This window comes from Callorhinus ursinus, unplaced genomic scaffold, assembly GCF_003265705.2.
Source record: "Callorhinus ursinus isolate GAN/ISIS: 27379988/994484 unplaced genomic scaffold, GSC_fseal_2.0 scaffold25, whole genome shotgun sequence".
Taxonomy (NCBI): Eukaryota; Metazoa; Chordata; class Mammalia; order Carnivora; family Otariidae; genus Callorhinus; species Callorhinus ursinus.
In genome coordinates this window covers 39,458,969-39,480,552 of record NW_027397087.1, presented here as the reverse complement: position 1 = coordinate 39,480,552, position 21,584 = coordinate 39,458,969, and the positions used below count along the sequence as shown (strand labels likewise).

The 21,584-nt window shown below is 52.4% G+C and overlaps 1 protein-coding gene across 9 annotated transcripts in view; it reads right to left on the bottom strand.

Moving 5' to 3' along the window:
• LINGO1 (leucine rich repeat and Ig domain containing 1) overlaps window positions 1-21,584 on the bottom strand; it is a 191,265-nt gene that overhangs the window by 56,582 nt on the left and 113,099 nt on the right. For 4 of the 9 annotated variants that reach the window (XM_073877399.1, XM_073877398.1, XM_073877404.1 and 1 more), the window contains 3 exons: window positions 19,083-19,257; window positions 6,514-6,627; window positions 5,703-5,788 (listed from right to left, as the gene is read on the bottom strand). The gene's annotated coding sequence lies outside the window, so the exon portion shown is untranslated. Of the gene's footprint in view, window positions 1-5,702; window positions 5,789-6,513; window positions 6,628-6,965; window positions 7,085-19,082; window positions 19,258-21,584 lie in introns of those variants that run through there. The other 5 variants (XR_012373721.1, XM_025884279.2, XM_073877405.1 and 2 more) reach the window with 4 other exon arrangements.

Genomic DNA, 21,584 nt, shown 5'->3' with positions numbered 1-21,584 from the left:
CGAGCCCTAACCCTGGTCACACACCGAGCCCTAACCCTGGTCACACACCGAGCCCTAACCCTGGTCACATATTGAGCCCTGACCCTGGTCACACACTGAGCCCTGACCTGCTCACACCTAGCCTGACCCTAGCAGGGTAGACTGGCCCTCAAAAAACTAGAAGAGGTTCCACACGCCTCAGCCTCTCTCCTACAACTACTCCTCAGGGCTAGGTGACAGATTTGGTCTATGGGTGTCAGAGACAAGTCCCAGCTCTGAATGACTGCTGGCAACTGGTGCCCGAGGTAGCTAATGGGTGGCTGATTTCCCTGACGTCCTCAAGGCCAAGACTGAGAATGTGACAAGCCTTCTCTGATACCAGAACACGGTAAGTGTCGAACAGATGTCAGCTCCTCTATGAACCCCAGCCCCAGGCTTCACAGAGTAGGAGCCACTCCCCTGCCGCCCCACCCCCCACCACCTGGATCCCTCTCCCCCTCCCGGTCTCTCTCCCAAGGGCCCAGAAGAAAGCTGTGAATTGCTGGGTACCTGTCTCCTCCTCTATCCCCGTTCCTGGCCTTTCCCATCCCAAATACACACCACATCGGCCCCCATTCAGTGTCCTCAGCTGGCTGTCAGCTAATCCCAGCAGAGGTGTTAACTGATAATTAAGATGTTAGCTGTAAACTTAACGTGTGATTCCCTGCCAGGAGTATTCTGATTTTAACAGGTTCCTCTTCAAAATGGGAAAACCTTCAAGACCCAGCCAAATGGCAGACGGGGAAGCAGAGTTGGGGGGGGGTGGATTTTGTGCCTGGAGCCCTTCCAGCGTTTCTGGAAACTGCTCCCCTTCGCCTCTCCCTTCACCTGGGCAGACAGAACACAGGCGTGGTTACAGAGCTGCCTCCCAGGCTCAGCTCCATCTCCTGAGAGCTGATGCCATTGGACATGTGATGACTGCTCGCAGAGACTCAGTCTCCTCATCTGCAAATGGGTATACAGAATATCACCCCTGCAGAATTGTGTGGGCACCCAGGAGGCCCTCCATACTTGAGAGCTCCCATCCTTCCCAACTTCCCTTTGCCTCTTCCCTCACTGAAGGCAACGGTGTCCGCTTCCACTCCTGCCCCCACACACTCCAGCCCCCATCAATGACCAAGCCTCCATTCTCTCGACTTCCCAAATGTCTCCCCAGGCACAGATCAGCGGATCGAATGGTGGCCAAGGAGCTGCAGAGCAGGGAGGAAAGCTTCCTCAGTCAAGTGTCAAAGCAACTGGCTGATCACTTGGGGAAGAACACTTGGATCCCTACCTCAAACCACACACACAAAAACATTCCAGATGAACTACAGATTTAAACATTTTTAAATCTCATAAACAAATAGAAAACAATGTAAGGCAATATTTTCAATACTTTGCAGTTCGGGAAGGCCAGAAACTGGAAAGGTCAAGAGAGGCCAACCTGACCACAGGACAGTTTTCAACATGTAAGGGGTTAAGAAAAGCTCTATAAACTTAAATGACAAAACCCCTCACAAAATTGTGAGAAAATATTTGCAACATATGACAGATAAAGGGTTAAATCCCTTAACCTCTTATAAATCAATTTGTTCCTGCAAGTCAATAAGATACATTTCACACATCCGCCCCCCCCCAATCACTAAAACCAAGGTCATCTGTGATCTCCCGCAGCTAAAGCATGATCAATGTTCCCTCTGCATCTTACTCGACCTCATGCTTGAAGCATGTCTTGCCCTTGGCTTCCAGGACCTCATACCTGCCTGGTTCTCCTCTACCTCACTGGTTGCTTTTTCTTACTCACCTTTTTGGTTCCTACTCAGCTCCCCAACTTTTTTTTTAAAGATTTTATTTATTTATTCATGAGAGACAGGGGGGGAGAGAGAGAGAGAGGCAGAGGGAGAAGCAGGCTCCCAAGGAGCAGGGAGCCTGATGTGGGACTCGATCCCAGGACTCTGGGATCATGACCTGAGCCGAAGGCAGACGCTCAACCATCTGAGCTACCCAGGCACCCGAGCTCCCCAACTTCTAACTGAAGGAGGCCCCAGGGCCAAGGCTTTGGCACTTCTCTTTTCTATGTATATCCACTCCCTTGATGTGCTCAACCAATCTCAAGGCTTGAAATACTACCTTTATGCTGATAATCCCAGATTTGTGTCTCCAGCCCAGACCTCTCCCCTGAACTCCAGCCTCACACATCCAACTATCAACTCCACCCTTCTTGGACGTCTGCAGGCACTTTGCATGTCCCCAGCTGGGGCCTGCTCACTCGTGTGCCCACTGGGCAGTCACACAAGGCCCCCAAATGTGGTTTCATGCTATTGGTTTAATGCCCTACTGTTATCGCTTGGCAATTCTTAATAATTTTTTTAAACAGAGGTCCACTCATTTTCATTTTGCTCCAGGTCCCATACATTATGCAGCCAGTCCTGTCCACAGATGAGCCCCTCTCCTCCCCTACACCAAACTCACACCTCCTTATTCTCTGTCCAATCTCTGTTGATGGTAGCCCCACACCTCTGGCTGCTTGGGCCCAAACCCTTGGAGTCACTGGACTCCATGGATTGACTCCATTATGGACTGAATGTTTGTGCTCCTCAGAATTCATCAGCTGAAGCCCTAACCCCTAATGTGGTCCTGGGAGGTGGGGCCTTTGGGAGGTAATTAGGATGAGATGAGGTCGTGAGGGTGGGGCCTCTTGATGAGATTAGTGTCCTTACAAGAGGAAGAGACACCAGGGCTCTCTGCGGGTGAGTAAATTAGAGGTTATGGGAGCACATGGTGAGATGGTGGCTGTCTGCAAGCCAAGCAGGGGTCCTCACCAAGAACTGAGTCTGCCAGCACCTTGATCTTGGACTTCCCAGTCTCCGGAAGTGTGAGGAATACATGTGTGTTGTTTAAGCCACCCAAATTTATGGTGTTTGGTTATGGCAGCCCAAGATGACTAATGCAGTCATCCTTGGCTCCCTCTCTGACTCACACACACACTCCACCTCATCCAAACTGTCAGCAAGCTCTATTGGCTCTACCATTAGCACCCACCCAGAACCCATCTACTTCTCCCCACCTCCATCAAGCCCCCTCCACTCCAAGCCCCCCCCATCTCTCCCCTAGATCATTACAACAGCCTACTGACTGATCTCCCTGCTTCCCTGGTCCCCTTCACAGCAGCCAGGGGGACCTGGTTAAAATGACATTCAGATCACATCATGTCACTATTCGGAACCTTTCATGGCTCCCTGCTTCATCCTGATTAAAAGCCAAGGGTGGTCCATGTGGCCCTGCGTGATCTGCATCTGGTCCCTCTCCGGCCATACCTCCCACCCTCTCTCACTCCCCATGTCCCAGCCACTCTGGCCTTCCTGCTGTGCCCTGAACAGACCCGGCCTGCCTGGCACCCAGGCTCCCATCCACGGGCCTCACTCGCTCGCTTCCTGCCGGTGCTTCCTGCAGCACCATCTCCCAGGGAGGCCTTCCTAACTACCAGCTCCAGCTGCCCAACGCTTCCCATCCCCTGCCCTGCTTTATTTTTCCCTCCTTCGCACTTAACACTCAACACACACATTAGATTTCACTCACATACCCATATCTCTCCTCCACTAGAGCCTAAGTTCCAGGGGGTAGGTCTCTGTTGTCAGTGTTGTTCACTGTTAGGTCCCTAACCAAAACAGTGCCCCACATAGTAGGTGCTCAAGAAATGCCTGCTGAATGAGTGGACAGATGAGTAGAAAAATGAGCTGAGAACATGCCATCAACAGGCAATTCGTAAACGAAGAAATGAAAATGGCCAAAAAACATGTACACATATGCTCAACCTCATTCGTAATCAAAGAAATGCAGAAGAAAAGCCATTTTACCTAACAGATCAGCAGAGATTTAAGTGATTGCTAATGCCCACGGCTGGCAAGGATGAGGGGCCGAGGCCTCTTGCACGTGGGAAGTCAGCATAACCTTCTGGAGGTTGACCTGGCCGTAGAGATCACACCTGGAAAGGCGTGTGCCGTCTGACCCAGCCGGTCCACTTTCAGAAACACTCCTGAAGGACCCATAACACAAGTGCACACAGAAGTACCAACGGGGAGGTTCCCTGAGGGAGGTTTATAAACAGCCACACACTCGCAATAATCTGAATGGCCACTGGCAGGATTGATCATTGATACATAATTTAAAGATCACCCAAAAATGGGCATAAAAGGCTAAGGAAGAACTCTAGAATGATCTATACAGTATGTTGTTAGGTGAAAACTCGTGACAGAGTGCGAGTTTTAAAATACATCTCTAAGTGCACCAAAAAAGAGTCTGGAGGGAGATATATTGAACTAGTTAGCAGCGTTTAGTCCTGGGGAGGAAGAGATTATTGGAAGGGCTCAAACAGCATGCTTTAAACACTTTCGGGTTGTTAGATAGATAGGTAGAGGACACATGGAGAACATTACCTTACTGGTCAGAAAAATGACTCCACTTGCCATGGAAACACTTCCCCTGTGTCCCCAGTGTTGCAAGATGCAGAAATAGGACATTGCAAGCCCTCCATTGTTTGGCCCTGTCTTACCCCTGTTACCCCCCACCTGTACCCCCTGCACCCCAAGCACTCTGGGTTCCAAGCTCATGAAACAATTTTCTATTCTTGGTTCTTTTCACAGCTCCAGGCCTGTCTCACAGCTCTGTTCACGGGCACAGAGGCCCAGCCGGCTCCACCCCATGACCTCCTCAGCCCGGACTCTGCTGTCAGAGAGCCACACAGGGGAGGGCAAGGACCCTGAGAACATTCTCAACAGCCTCCAGCAGGAACCCCCAGGTCTCTGCCCAGGGCTGGCCTGTGGAACCTGGGGGATCAGGAGATGTCCACTGATTATGACCTGAGCAGGCCTGCCCCCCACCCCGGCTCCAGGACATCCGTCTTAGGCACTGGAGGCAGCTGATCTAAGGGGGCCCATGTGGACCCATCAAGGACTTGTCAGAAGAAGAGGGGGACTGGGGTGCCAGACAACTAGAGTTGTCAGATGTAGCAAAAATTGTATATCCAATGCAGTATTGGGGATATACTTATGCTAAAAAATGATTTGTTATCTATATGAAGCTCTAATTTAACTGGACATCCTGTAAATTTTTCTGGCAAGCCTAGCCCACAACCCAGCCCACCTTTGGAGCTCTTGGCCCTAAGCAGAAGGCCTCCATCCAGGGCGCCCAGGAGCAGCAGAGAAACGCCAAGTGGAGTAAAAGTGAGCTGGGCTGCTCCTGGTGCCGGGAGGAGCACCCCGGCCCCGGGGGAGTCCTGCAGAGAGCTGGGGCCTTCCAGAGTAAGAGCCGTCACTCATGGAAGCACACACACAAGGCTGGTGCAGTGACTCTGGCAGAGAAAAGCTAGAGTGACAGCAAAGGGAGCCCCACAGATGCAGAAGCTACCACAGCCAACGTACTTAGCAAGTGTGTGCCGGGAAAGGATGCTGAACAGACCGCAGAGAGCAAGCATGTCAGAGAACAACTGGGCTGGCAGAATGATATGTCCTGGGGCCTCTCGGTGCCCCCCAAGCCCCCCAGCAGGCCCTGCTGTGGCCAGAGCCTTCAAACCCCCCCGCCGTGTCCCACAGCATCGCGCCTGGCAGGGGCTCATTCACCAAGGCCCATCCCACTCCTCGCTCCCAGAGCCCTCCCACCCAAAGCAGAGGCACGAGGCAGTGGGAGCCCCCCTGCCCTCCCCCTACCTGGGTCAGACGGCACCGGGAGGCAAACAGATCAGCCTCTGGGGGCCCAGGGAGCAGCAGCCTATCAGTCGCGGTCCCAGCATGCACTGCAGGGGAAGAACAGGAAGGTTAGTGCCGCTAAGATGGGCTTGTACTACTCGACCCAGGATGTCTGGCTCCAGCCTCCCCACCACCCACAACAGCCCCTGCAAGTTTCCAGGAGGACGCCCCACCATCCGTGCCGGTCCCCTGGCCGAGCCTGCGGGTCTCTGGCTAGCCGGCCACTCCTCCCTCACTCAGCGCCAACCACACCGCCACCCTGCTGCTCCCTCTGCCCACGGCCCCCACTACCTCCTGATCCTCACAGGCCCGGCTCCTTCTGATCCAGGTTCAGCTCAAGGCACCTCCTCAGAAAGCCCTCCCTGAGCTCCAGGTGCGGGAGGCCCTCCTTCCCCGTGTCACACGACCCTGATTGACTGATCTGTCATTCCGGTTGCCCTGTCTCAACAATCTCACAGAGAGCAGGTTAATTGAGCTATAATTTACCTAGAGTAAAATTTACTCTTTCTAGTGCGCAGTTCTATGCGTTCTCAAAGCTGCAGACAGCCATGTAACCACTACCACACTCAAGACAGAGAACAATGCTATCAAAACTCTCCAGGTGCTGTCCTTTGTAGCCAACTCCCCGCCAACCCCAGCCCCAAACAACCACTGACCTATTTTCTGTCTCTATATTTTGCCTTTTCCAGAATGTCAAACAAATGGAGTCATCTACAGGTATCTTTTTGAGTCTGGCTTTATTCATTTAGCATATAATGCATTTGCGATTTACCTTCGTTGTTTCTTTGTTGTTCCCAGTTTCATTCTTTTTTTATTGCTGAGTAGTATTTAATTGTTCATCCATTTACTAACTGAAGGACTTTGAGTTGTTTCCAGTTTGGGGCAACTATGAATAAAGCCACTATCAATAGTCACATACAGGTTTTTATGTGAACATAAGTTGTAACTTCTCTTGGGTAAATACCTAGCAGGAGGATTGCTGGGTTATACAGTAAACATATTTTTAACTTTATAAGAAACTGCCAAACTGTGGGGTTTTTTTGTTTTGTTTTGTTTTTTGCCAAACTGTTTTCTATAGTGGCTATACCATTTTGCATTCCCTCCAGCAACACCTGAGAGTTCTAGCTGCTCTGTATCCTCACCTGGACTTGGTATTGCCAATTTTGTAGATATCAGTGTAATAGACATGCAGTGGTGGCTCCCTGGCTTTATTTTTTCACATACCTGATTTATTGCTTTCATACCATCTCTATTTGAATTTATTATCTTAATTTAATTATTTATCTCTTTATCTTCCATTTTCCCAATCATATGTGAGAGCAGGGACCTTGACATCTCCCCCCCGCCTCCTGCATCGCCTAGCACAGTATCTGGTACTGGGTGATGGTGATGATGATGGTGATGGTGATGATGGTGATGATGGTGATGATTGTGATGATGATGGTGGTGATGATGGTGATGATGGTGGTGATGATGGTGATGTGATAATGATGGTGATGATGATGATGATGACGATGGTGATAATGATGGTGATGATGATGATGGTGATGATGGTGATGATGGTGATAATGATGGTGATGATGATGATGGTGATGGTGATGATGGTGATGATGGTGATAATGATGGTGATGATGGTGATGGTGATAATGATGGTGATGGTGATGATGTGATAATGATGGTGATGGTGATGATGGTGATGATGGTGATGAGGATGGTGATGGTGATGATGGTGATGATGATGGTGATGGTGATGATGACAATGATGGTGATGATGATGGTGAAGATGATGGTGATAGTGGTGGCGGCTGCAGTGGTGATAGTTAACATTTATAGAGTACTTATCATGTGCCCAGCACTGTTCTGAGTACTTCACAAATACTAACTCATTTAATGCTCACACTTATCCTAAGAGAGATAGATACTATCATACTATCAATATCCCCATTTTAAGAGGAGAAAGCTGAGGCAGAGGGAAGTACCTAGCCCAACATCACATAGCTGATGAGGGGCCAAGCCAAGCTTCAATCCCAGTTCTGGAATCAGACCCCACAGTTGTAATCAGTACACTCTATGGCCCACAGCGGCCACATTTGCTGAAGGAATGAAAGCCTGGAAGGAAGACAGTATCTTCCAGCTCTCTCTCATGGCAAGGGTATGCTCTTGGGCTTGGGCTCATATCCAGTGTGCCATAGACGGAGTGTTTGTGTCCCCTTCACCCCAATTTCATATGTTGAAACCGAAGCCCAGTATAATGGTATTTGGAGGTGAGGCTTTGAGGGGAGGGATTAGGTCATGAAGGTCTCATGAGTCTCATGAATGGGATTAACACCCTTACAAAAGGGACCCCAGAGAGCTCCCTTGTGCCTTGTGCCTTGTGCCATATAAGGACACCATAAAAAGATGGCCGTCTATGAACCAGGAAATGAGCCCCCACTAGACACCAAATCTGCCAGCATCTTGATCTCAGACTTCCCGGCCTCCAGAACTGTGAGAAATAAACTTCTCTTGTTTATAAGCCACGCAGTCTGTGGTATTTTGTTAGAGCAGCCCAAACGGACTAGACACAATGGCTTCTGGAAGTCTCCTCTTGGATTTTCTCCCTCCAAAACTGAACGCATCCTCACTCTCATTCCTGCTTCTCCTCTTGAGAAATTCATTTTTTGGGATGGTGTTGGTATTGAAAGCAATCAATGGGGTAAGGGGGGGAGAGGCGGAGTCAAACCTAGAGCCTGGTGGGTGGAGGCCCTGGACCCGGGCCTGCCATGGGGCTTATTTATCCGTAGGGACTCTTCCTCAAAGCTTTTCCCATCAGGCTCTCCCAGACACCCTGGGCTTCCCCAGCCTTAGCCACCTCAGGTGGAAAGAATGAACAGCAAGTCAGGGCCTTGGCTCTTCTGAAACCCTGGCTCTGAGAGGGGTCCCAGAACACCCACTGTACAGAAGATTTTACTGGTCGCTGAATGTCTGGGCACATTTCCTCCACACCCTCCTCATCCCAGTATGATGTGCCCTTTCCTCAGCCCCCTTACAGTTAATGGAGGCTATAGGAGAATTTCTGGCCAATGGGTTGTAAACAAAAGTGATGTGTGTCACTGCTGGGCCAAGGCATTTAAGAGCAGAGTGTGACTCTACCATTTTTTCTTCTTTGCCACAGTGACTGATGGAGACCACGTGTTCCAGATGGGGCAGCTACAAGATGGTGGAGCTTCTGTCAGCCCGGGTCCCTGGATGTCTGTATGGACCAGAGTCTGCCACCCTCCCTACTTCCCACATTGGACACGTAATGTGAGGTCATACTGTAAATAAAGGAAGAAAGGATATGGGAACCTTTGTTGTACTAAATCCCTGAGAGTTCCCAGAGAAGCTGTTGTGCAGCACAACTCTGCCTACCCTACTGCATCCCCACTGGCCACTTGGGGCACGTGACCTTGCCGTATTTGGTTTGAGAGCGTATTTGGATGACTTTCTGAGTGAGAGAACCAAGCTCCATTTGGGAGCCCTAAATAACTAGGATTTCGGTGGGGGACAGAAATATGTCAATCCCCAAACTCAAGGGTTCCCTATCCACAAGGGAAAGGGGGGAGTTTCAGGCCCTGTAGCAGGATCTATCACCGGGACAATTCTCACCTGGAGAAGGGAGGTGTGAGCAGATGCAAGTGACAGCATCTCCATGACAGTTGAGGCCTTGGCCTACGTTCAAGGGCTTGAATTTGACTTTAGAACAAAGGCTGGGGCATCCTCAGAGCTTTACCCCTGGCTCAGGTCTGGGATCAGCTTTGGAAAGGCCCTGGGGCCCCCTACTTGTCTGCCCTGGATTAACAGCTGGGGGCTGGGGGACTCCAACAGGGCTTGGAGCCACAAATGAGAGCAAGCAGCAAGCTGAATTATACATTTATATTTTGAACTTAACTGGCACTTTACTTCGGCAATTATCGCCTTAAATGTTGTGTGTTCCTGCGGGACAATAAAGGGAACAGGGAGAAGAGGCAGCCCCTCAAGATAACAGCAGGCTCTGGCAGGCGACCCAAGAGGAAAGCCCCTAATGTCCATGAATGCCCCTGTGATTCCTCGTTCTTTCCAAGAAGTAAGATTTGGCTGTAGTGGATTATACTGCCTCCCCTTCACCCCCTCCTGAAAAAAAAAAAAAAAGGGTAGCATACAGCTTCCTTGTGGCTGTTAGAAAGACTTCTATTGTAAGGGCAAACTTGAAAAGTTTCTTATGTATGAGTGCTGATGCTGGTGTCAGTACTTGTTTACGAGCATCCAAAGGCTCGTCTGGCTTTGAACTTGGGCCAGGTTAGCTGGAAGTCAGAGCGTGGTGCAGCACCCTGCAGAGGTCCTGGGATATACTGGGGAAAGGTATACTGGTATACTGGGGAAAGGGGGCTTGGGTTGGAGGTGGGGGGAGATGTTGAAGAAACCCCTGGGACAAAGTCAGGCTTGGTGGAACCTGGGGACCCTGGAGACCCAGGGACCAGGCTTCCCAAAAGCAGTCATAAAGAATCCTCTCTCAGAGGCTTTGGGGTAGGGGGGTCTGCTGTGTAATTGGTGTAACTGTCCCCTGGGAAGCACTGAAGCAAGGTCAGCCACCCTTTGGGTTAAAAATAAACAGGTGTGACTGATAACCATGCAACTGAAAACAAAATCCTGCAAGCAACAGGCAACAACTGCTCCATTCTTTAACACCAGGATTTATTTACCTGGGAGTTTATTTTGATGATGAGAAATCCATAATGGTGAGTTTGGTGATTTCGGTGAGAAATTTTTAACTGGGTGCAGACCTGAGGTTTTAACCCAGTTTGAGCACCTTGCACGGACCCTCACAGCCATGGGATTTGCTTGGATATGCTAATGGGAAGAAACTGCACAGAATCTGCTGTACTTTCTGCTTTTGTTTCCTATGGGCAAGTTTCCTGGCCAACGATGCTGAGAATGACTCATCCCACGGTCAGGGATCCAGTGATGGCTGTGGCTAGAGGGGAGAGTTGCCTGGGCTGGGGTCAGCTCAGACCCCCCGCCGAAAGTACACCTGAGCATCTCCACTCAGGGAGGAAGGAGTTTTAGATCTGGCTGTTATGGTCTGATTCTCAGAGACCAGATAATGTTGGGATGAGTGCATGGGCTTGCAGAAAAGTCTGGTTCTCAGAGACCAGATAATGTTGGGATGAGTGCATGGGCTTGCAGAAAATGCCCAACTAGACCTGCCTGGGGGAGGATCCCCTGAGTGCAACCTGAATCGTTCTCCCCTGAGTGCTTCTTGCTGACTGACTGGGCTTTAATTCACTGCCTGCCGAGGGCTTGGGGGCTGAAAACAGAGGACAGAGGTTCAAAGGCAAGTGTTGGACAAAGTTCCTGCAGGGAATTGAGGAAGAGCTGGCCCAGGGGTGAGGTGACAGGTGGAGGGAAGATGGAGGGGAAGGAGAAGGGAAAGAGGCACAGACACAGGTGAAGGTGAACGCCTTGCCATCATCGTCATCAGACCCATCACAGAGAGCATCCAAGGAGACCTCATGGGCTAAGCACTTCCTAGGCGCTAACACATTTAATCTCCATGAACATCTTGCGAGGCGGGTACCGTGATTCTCTACATTTTCAGAATGGGGAAACTGAGGCACAGACAGGTGAAGTAACGCCTTGTAAGGAATGGGGCTGCATGTCCAACCCAGGCAGTGTGGTTCCTGCACTCGTCCTAAGAGTCCCTGATGAAACCGGGTTGGTCAGGTTAGAAGTGAATGAAGGTTCCTCCACGCTGTTGGTGGCAATTCTGTCTGGGTGGGTCAGATCTAAGATGTCGAAAAAAATCCCCTTTTTGTCACTTACTGCTGTGTCACCTTGAGCAAGTTACTTAACCTCTCTGAGTCTGGTTCCTTGTCCGTAAGACATACTTCATACAGTAGTCGAGATTACAGAGTGTGCATGCGTGGTGCCGCATACAGTACCTGGCGGGGAACAGACACTCCACACCGCCTCCCCTCCGTGCAGCCACAGTACAGAGGGCCCATCTCCAGAACCTGAAGCATGTACGTGCATGCACACATGTACTCCTCTGTGCCGTGTCCCTGCTCAGGTGAACACTCACATTCACCTGCATGCATTTCCCTCCCTAATCCTGTCCCCAACTCAGGGTGGTGGGGGCACCGCCACGCAGTCTCCTAGCCACACACCCAGGCGTTGCTCCGAAGTCCTTTCTCTCTCCCTCTCTCATCCTCACATCCTATCACCATGGGCAGCCAATCCTTGAGTATTTCCCAAACTCACCTTGTCCCTAATTTTCCCCTGCCCGCCCCCACCCCCCCAGCGCAAAGGTCTCCGCTGCTTCCTATCTTCCGGCTTGCCTTGCTGTCCCCCTCCGCCCGCCCTCTGCACAGTGGCAATCAGAGCAACCTTTCCCAGTTCCCAATCTGACCTCCACTTAAAACCCTTCCAGGAAGCCTGGCCAAGCAGGATGTGAAACTCAGAAGCTCCGAGGAGAAGTCTGACAGATTTGACCAAATAAAGATCTAAAGCTTCTATATGGCCAAAGAGACCATATACCAAGTTAAAAAGACAAACAGCAGACTAGGGAAAATATTTCCAACACACACCTCAGACAGAAAGTTTGAAAATTCCTAATATACTAAAAGCTCCTTTATATCAATAAGAAAAAGGAAAAAAAGAAAAAGAAAAATGGGCAAAGATATGAACAGTCGATTCACAGAGGAGGAAATACAAAAGGTCCACAACCGCATGAGAAGATGCTCAGCCTCGCTGCGGAGAAGGCAAGTGAGTGTTGAAACCACAGCAAGACATTTTCCTGGACGAGCACAAATTAGAAAGCTTGATAATGTTCAGTGCGGAGGATGGTGTGGGGAAATGGCCAGCCACAGATACCGAGGGTGGGAGCGTAAACTGGCCAAACCTTTTGGAAGAGCACTGTGGCGGTACCTATCAAAATGTAATAAACGTACCCTTCAGCCAGGCAATTCCATGTCTGGAAATCCATCCTACACAAATGCTTACACGTGTCAGCAAGATATATATACAAGGATGGTCACTGAAGCGTCATTTGCAAGAGTGAAAGATTGAAGACAACCTAAATATTCCATCAGCCCAGGACTAGTTACATAAATTACACTCTGGCCAAATAAGGGAATATTAGGCAACCATTAAAAGGGACACCACTGATCTGTGTGCCGTGACACTGACAGATGCCCACAACACACTGGAAGGTGAAAAAGGGAAGTTGTAGAGTAATGTGCATAATATGACTGTATTTCTTTTTTTTATAAAGTAATATACAGGGGCACCTGGCTGACTCAGTCACTGGAGCATGTGACTCTTGATCTTGGGGTTGTGGATCCGAGCCCCACATTGGGTGTAGAGATTACTAAAAAAAAAAAAAAAATCTTAAAAAAAATTAATATACAACAAATATGCTTATAAGGCACAGAAAAAAGTTCTGGAAGGAGGCACCAGACCAACAACTGTGAGATCTTGGCAGAACGATTTAAGGGCAAAGAGGGAACTTCCATACTTAACAGGGCACATGTCTACTATTTCGATGTTTTTGCATGAGCAAATACTAAAAAAGAAAAAATACCCCATTCCATGGCCCCTCACAGGCTGCAGGGCAAATTCCTCAGTGTGGTTCCCAAGGTCCGTCAGGACACAGCCCTTGTGTGCCACCAGCCTGGGATCTCCCCTTGACCTGTTCTTAAGTCTAGACACAGCCGGAACCCTTGCACGTCCCCCAAACTGCCTCTGGGTCTTCGTCTGTGTGGTTCCCTCTCCTCGGCATGTCCTTCCCTGCCTCTGGGCCTCGTCTTTCAAGTTGCTGCTCCTATGTCACCACCTTCTGGAAACTCTCCCTCAACACTCTGCCTTCAGGCCCCCTCACATGGCCACCGTGACGACCGACGGTCAGGGGGCCACACTGTGTATCTGTGTCTTTACTGTGTGCTTTCCCCTGTGTTGACTGCTCTGACCCTCAGAGCAACCCTAGGTAGGTTTGTCATCACCTCCTTGGACAGATGAGGAAACTGAGGCACACAGAAACTCCAGTCATCGGCAGAGCCAGTGAGCAGAGCCGGGGAGAGTGCCCGTGGGGCCCTCCACCAAGCACTGGACGTGCCTTGTTCTTGCCCTCCACGACCTGGGCCCAGGGAAGTCCTCTGGGGCCGCCAGCCGGCCCCCCAACCTCACCAGCCAGGGCTCCAGTGAGCATCTGGCCGGCCGCGGGGCTGGGACCAGTGCTGTGAGGGGCTCGTGGGCCCAGGACTGCCGAGGAAAGGGTCGAGTTTGCAGAGGTGCGGCCCCTCCCAAAGCAAGGCCCCTGCTACCTCCTGGGCACCCAGTGTGTGCCAGGCCCTGGGGGTACCTAGCCTGGGAAGCCGGGGCCCCACCTTCCACAGAGCTACCAAGTCAGACACAGGAAAGCCAGGAGGCTCGGGGGGCGGGGGCAGGAAAGGGCCGTAGGACGGTGCTCAGGGAGGGTGGTGGGTGACTTCTGACTGCAGTGACAGCAGACAGGGTGTCTCCATGAAGGAAGTGGCATTTGGGCCCAGCCTGGAAAGATGAAGGGGGTTTGGGCAGATGGAGTTGGGGAGGGGAACTCCAGGGGGCTGGAACAGCTTGAACGAGGGCCTGGGGGTGGGAAAGCGTGGGGCGGGCTGGGGAAGAGTCACTGGTTCTGGCTGGAGGACACAGCGAGGAGGGAGGAGGGAGGTGGGGGGAGGCTTGGAGAGACGGAGGGAGGGGGAGCTGCCCGGAAGCAAGAGGGGCTAATCTGGAGGGGTGGCTTGGCCTAGGATTTGAGCTTGTCAGGCCAGCTTCACCTTTGCACTTAGCGGTGTGAGTTGGGCCTAGTTCCTGACCTTGCTTGCTTCCTTCACCTGGGTAAGTACCTTCCCAGACTGCTGAGGATTCAGTGAGACAGTGGTTTAGGGAGGGGGAGCATGGTGCCTGAGGACAGAGGGCTGGCTCCCCGGGGCCATCTCCTGTGGAGTGTCAACTTGTGTGTGCGCAGGGCCACAGAAAGTGTCCAAGTGCCATCCTGTGTTTACATTCGAGATAATGTGACTTCAGACCCTTTAACCTTAAAGACAGATGAGAGGCAGAGCCCCACGATCTTGACGATTTCCCCATGTGAGTGGTGGGTGGGCAGGCTGGGTGGTTTCTCTAGGCCTGGGTTTTCAGAAAGGAAAGAAGAAAGGAAATGGGGAAGAAGAAGAATCGGGAGGAATCCAGTGGAGTCAGGAGAGGGGAGGGGCAGGGATGAAGACAGCAGGAGAGCCTCGGTCCTGGGGCTCATCCCCTCCCTAGCTGGGACCCTCCGCTTCCCTCACTCCTCACGCCCCAGATGCCAGTCTGACAGGCCCAGCCAGGTAGGGGTGGAGGAGTCAGAAGCGGAGGCCTCCTGCCCCCCAGGGCAAGTCCATTCCCTGGCAGATGCACAGGAACAGCAGTGAGCCCGGCCTGGAGGCCCGAAAGCTCTGGGAACTCGCCCCACCGGGCTAGTGCGGGCTCAGCACCTTTCCTCTTGGATGAGATGGGTAAAAATGCTTGCCTTGTAAGGTAACATTATCGGCCCAGTGCCCCGTACTCCGTCAACCCTTTCCACAAGAGGCCCTTGGTTCACCAGGAGCTTAGGGTGGCCTGGGGGCGTCCCAGCCAGTTCTCGTAGGGACAACTGCTCACCCAAGGCCCCTGCAGCCACCGCCATGGGCACCATCCTCCTCACCTCTGGCAGACCAGTCTCAGCCTCCCCCGGGGGCCCCGCTTTCAGCCCCTCTCCCCCACCTGCCATTGGAGGAAGCTCTTAGTATGGATCCAGAGCCCCCAGCCCTCTGGGTCTCCCCCACCTCAGCTCTGATCACTCGGTGCCTGTTTGCTTGTCACCTCCCCCACCAGCCTTGTGGGCAGGGATCTGACTCATCTTGGCCATTCCAGAGACAAGTGTGGGGCCTGGCACAGGAATCCTGCCCACAGGCAAGAGAGCTGGCAGTGAGGATGGACACACAGGGCTGCTCACCCTTCCCACCCCAGCACTCGTTAGTTACTCTGTTTGCAAATCCATGACAATGCTGGGCTAAGTGTGGGGCTGGGGTCAGGGCTCCTCTAGGACTGGGATCAAGGTTCAGTCTGTCCAGGATCAAGGCTCAGTGTGGGGGTAGGGTCTCACTAAAGGAAGTTTTCTGCCTCCCCACCATGAAAGACTCAGGACTCTCCCCAGCCTTACCCACTGCTTGAAAACATGTTCTGCCCTTCGGGTACAGGGGCCTGTCTTCTGGGTCCTCATTATGCCCACCTTCTACCCTGGCACGGCCCGTCCTATGCTCTACCTCACACAGCTATGCTGGGATTCCCATATTCCCTTTACCCCAGCCCCCACCTGACCCCAGCAAAAGTGGCCCAAGGCAGGAAGTACTTCCTTGCAGTCCTAACTGGCCTTCGGAAATGTAGCAAGGATCCGTCCTTCTGGCACGGATGCATTCCCAAGTCAAGGAGGAGTGGTTTGCGGGTTATCTCAGATTTCTTGATTATCCACCCCACGGCCCTCACTCCATTAGCCCAGATAGAGCCAATGGAGGTAAAGCCAGGTCTGGCTGAACATGCAGGTAAAGGTGTCCACTGGCCCATGCAATGAGATGTGATACCCAAAATGCCCCCACCACTCGCAGGGCCTGAAATCCCTCCACCGTGCTCCTTGCTTTAAGCCCCTCTCTGAAACCTCTGTTCTGGGTCAGTGTTCAGCTCTGAGTGTGGGGAATGTTGGATCCCTCAGCCCCGGGAGACTCAGGCCTAGCCCAGTCCAGGCTCTCGCAGCTCGGAAATGGGGGCTGCACCAGGGGCTGCCCTGGGTGGGCAGCAGAACCAGGCTTACTTCCAAGAACGGGGGCTGCACCCACCCTTCACCCCCACCCACGCAGCCAAGCCCTCTACCATCTCTGTTTGCTGCTCTCAAACAGAGGGTCAAGCTGGTTTGCTGGCAAGACACATGGTTCTCATTTTAATTAATTAAAGAAAAATCTAATCACTGCATTAAACTTCTCATTACTCCACTTGAATACCCGTTAAGTAAATTTAATTACCAGAGGATTGGGTTTCCCAGCCTCTTTCATTAGCTTCTGATAAGATGAAAAGGGGGGAAGGAGAAAGTTGGGAAGCAGAACAATGTCCTTCCTGACCCACGGAGGGCAGGGTGGGCACCGTACCAGGGCTGCCATGGTCAAGCTTGGGTGTCTCCCCGGGGACAGGTTCAGCCCAGGGCCTTGGGGGAGACCGTCCCTCTCCAGCTGCCCTTAGGAAGGGGAAAGCCTCACACTTGGCTGAATGCTTTAACCAAGGCCAGTCTTGGTTATTTATAATTTATACCCCACCACCTTCTAAAAGAGTTTGAGGCTGCTGAGAAGAGCACAGGCTGAAAAATAAGAAAAGAAATCAGAAGAAGAAAAAAATGAGAGAGAAGAAGCCAGAGGTAAGGCCACTGAGCAACTGTACGCCAGCATTCTGAGCACTTTCTAGACATGGGCCACAAACCAGCTATGAGCTTCCTAGCAACCAAGGCAAAGAGAGCAACACACTTTGGCACTGCTGCTGGAACCCCCAGAGTATTCATGAGGGAGTGCACACTGGACCTTGGCCTCTCCATCTGTAAAAAGGGTGGAGCTGGAGGAAGGACTACAGGAGAGCAAGTTGGGGGGAGCAGTGAGCAGAGGCTTCCTGGAGAGCGAGGGACCCACACAGGCCCTAAAGCGAGGATGGGGTAGAGAGCAAGAAAGGGCATAGCAGGTGGGGGAATCGCATGGCTGAGGTTGAAGGGAAAAACAAACAATTAGAGGGGAAGAGGCCGGGGGCAGAGGGAGGACAAGGAGGCCTGGGGTGGAAAAAGCTTCTCGAAAGGAGGGGATGAAGGTCCACCCCATCACCAGACCCCAGGGTGGAAGGGACTGGCCCTGCCGGCTGGGGCAGAAGGAGCCAAAGCCAGAGGAGGCAGCAGGCCAGGGGGCTCCAGGATGGGCCAGGTCGGGGACACGGGTCCCACCTTCCTATACTAGATGGTGCCTGCCCAGAGCCCCTCCCCAGTCGCTGGGAGTGTGGGCTGCTTCAGCTCACGGCACCCCCTTTTCCAGAGAACTGCCCTCTGCCAACGGGGGCCACTACAGGACCACAGGCACGGCCCACAGTCAGTGACTGATTGATACAGGGGTACAAAAGCCCAGCCACCCCGTGTGGGCGGCAAGTCTATGGTGTCAACTCTACTCCAGGGCCCCCCGGGGCCAGCCCAAGCCTAGACTTTCCCTGAGACCATGATCTCCCTCACTCCGGGGCTCTCATTCCTGCGCCGATTTCTTCTCTTCCTCCCTTCTCCCAAGAGCCCATGCTCCGTAAGTCTCATGTTCACAAATCCTTGTCTCAGACTTTGCTTCTAGGAATCCTGACTGACAATTCTCGCTCTGCAGCTCCTTCCACATTTAAGAAAACAGGGTGTTCCAAACTCCCGGGAGGGAAATGGAAGGGGAAGAGAAGCAGGATTTACGGAGTACCTGCTAGATGCCCATGCTTCCCATACATCATTTCAAGTCGCTCTGATAGCACCCTTATCAGGGGTTCATCATCAGATAAGGGAACTGAGGCTCAGAGAGGCAAAGGGATTTGCCCAAGGACACACCACACATCTGCATCTATCTGGGACTGCCTTCAAGCTGTCCAAGCTGGACAGACTCCACCGATCATTTGTCACTTGTCTCCCTCGGTTGGGGGTAACTCCTTCCACCAGCTAGACCCCAAGCTTCCTTTGGGAAACACCCTCCCCTCATTCCTGGTCACATGGCTGGGGAAGGACAGACCCTGACCCCCAGCCCCTTTATGTTTCCAGGACCTGTGGACCCAGTTAAAGGGTCAGGACAATCCAAACAAGGATCCAATAGGGCCCAAGAGATCAACCCCAGGACTTTTATTTGTTCTATCAAGAAAGCAGAATTTGTCTCCAACCCTGACCCCAGATTTAAACCTGGAAGCATGTTGCCCCAGAAACTGTTGGCTGACATCTTGTGACCAAGTCATGTGAAATGCTCCTAGGAGTGGAGGTGAAGCATAGAAATACAGACAGAAAACAGGTCCTGGTCACATTGTTTGAATCACTGGATCAAACCCTGCCTGAAGCCCAACCTACCTCTGGACCCTTCAGTTACATGAACTGATAATTTTATTTTATTTAAACAGGTTTTTTGCTACTTGCAACCAAGGGGATTCTGACAGACACAGTGTTCAGAAAGGTATTTTTCCTATTCCCGAGACCAGGAAGGCCCAGCTGAGGATCCCCAGGGGCCAGGGAGTGAGCAGAGTGGGGATGCCACCTACCGTGACTGCTACTGTGCCCCTCTGAGTCCTGAAGCTTGAGGAGTCCCCAGGCTGGGGTGAGGAGTGGGTTTGGAAGTTGGTCCAGGGGCTGCACAGGGACAGAGCCCTGTAGATGCAGGTGGGGGGCTGTGTGGCCTCACAGACTCAGGGCAGCCAGGACATGGCCATGGGATCCCTGGAAAACAGGAGAAACAAGAGTGAGCAGTGGGGTTTATAGGGGGACAGAGGGGCCCATGGGCGTGGGGGTAGGGCAGAAGGCAGCTACACTTCAGCAAAGGTGAGAGCCAAGTTTCTCTTCATCTCCTCATACCTCGCCTCGTATTTCCCCTATTCACTATACCCTGCCCCCACCCTGTACCTCTCCCTCCCCCGTGACACCTCCAGGCTGCAGAAAAGCAACTGTGGGAGGGAGGGGCTCCCTCTGACAGGAAGGGAGAGGTGGGGGACAGGCGTGGCCAGAATCCCTGGGTAGCCAGCGCGTGTGTGCCTACTGCTGGGGAGAGAAGCAGCTTCACCCTCATGCTTGGGCTCACTTCTCACGGCTCCTCTCCCAGCAGGTGCCCAGAGCCGGCTTAGGGCCTGAGGCAGCCAGAGCAGGGCAAGATGAGCCAGGCGGCCATCTTCTCTGCTCCCTAGTCTAGACTTCTAAAAGAATCCCAGAGAGGACAATGCTTTCCCCGAGGGAACCAGTGACGTTTCAGGCGGGGGCAGCGAGCAACTCCGACTGCCCCCCAGCTGCCCTCCCACCTGAGGAATCAGGAGACCACCTGCTCTGTCTTCATGCCAGCCTCCCTTGGGCACTGTCCCCGGCTGGGGCCACCCCTCTTGGGGCCCATACGCTTGCCCAGCTCCTCTCAGAGGCCACACTGAGACCTCTGGGGAGAGAAGCAGGCATGGATATTTCAGACTCTAGACGCTACCAGAGGTCCCGGCCTGTGTAAAGTCACGAAGCCCTTGTTAGGCCCTTAATGAGTCCTCTGAGCTCAGGGCTGCCGGCCTTCTTCTTGGTTCCATAAGAAGGCATGATGACAGAGATCCTGAACCACAGCACATTAGGGCTGATTGGATTTCTGGAAATGTCTCTTGACCAGCACAGTCCCACAGAGCTTTCTGCAGTGAAGGGAACGTTCTATACCTGTGCTGCCCAGTGTGGTAGCCACTAGCCACGACTGGATTCAGAAACGTGGACAATGTGACTAAGAAACTGATTTCAAAATTTTTATCTAATTACTTTATATTTAAATCAAAACAGCCACAGGTGGCTAGTGGCAAACAGAGGAGACAGTGCAGCTCTGGACCAAGCCTTGCCCAGCCCCTCGCCACAGCACACGAGGAAAACGGAGGTCCACAGAGAGGAAGGGATTTGCTCAAGGTCAGACAGACAGAGTGTGTGACAGAGACACAAAGGCCAAAGCAGAACCTTGTTCCTCCAGCTCCTAGTGCCACTGCCCGCCCCACGGTGGCCTCATGTCCTCCCACCACATTCGGCCCCGTCACACTAGATGCCCTGCCTTTCCCACCATGCTCAGGGCTCACACTGCGTGTCTCGCTGCCGCCCCCCCGAGCAGGCTATCAGGACACCTTGGAAGGGACCCACCTCTCCCAGCCACTGCCGCTGGCCCATCCCTCCGTCCTCCCGACAAAGCAGCCTCAACCAATGTCCCTGAAGTTGCCTGGGGAAATCATCCATCAGAGGGAAGTGCTCCGGGCACACAGATGTTCATGGAAGGGTCATTTATAACAGCAAGATACTGGAAGCTGCCTGACCATCCCACAACAGAGATGACAAAGTGCATCGTGACACCTCCACTCGAAGGACTATTACACGGCCGTCAACAGTGATAACCATGAGCTCTAATGACATTGAGCAAGAAAACGGAGAAGATGGGTGGGGGGAGGGCGGGCGGCAGCGGTGGCCGGGGCCCCGCACGCACTGAGCCCCGCACAGTCATGACCCCCCCGCCCCATGCCGCAGCGTCATGGGGGGCTGATGACATAACCACCTTACAGATGGACGAGCGGAGTCCAGAGAAGCCACGCGTGCTCCTGGTTACAGGGGGAGTAAGGGCAGAGTCGGGGCCTGCGCTCTCGCTTTCTGACCCTCAGGCCAGACTTCCACAGAGGCCTCTTCTTGCCATGATGGCGACATCATGGGTGCCCCTTCCTTTCTATTTATTTACTCCTCTTATTTAACAAACACATACAAAGTGCCCGGCACCTTTCACAGTGCTTTCTAGATGTTGACTTGTGTAATCTGCACAAGAACTATAAGATGGAGCAATTATGATGCCCTGATTTTTTTTTTTTTTTGGACGAGGAAAGCAAGGTATAGAGATGAAGCCACTTGTCTAAGGTCAAGAGCCCCCTGGACACCCTGCACGTTTGGCAAGGTTCCAGCATTGTCTTCACAAGAAAAGGGCAAGGAGACAGGGAAGGAACAGTTGTTGCCTTGGGTGGGTGAAAACAAGTGTGTGTGGGTGTGTGTGTGTGTGTTTTCCCTTT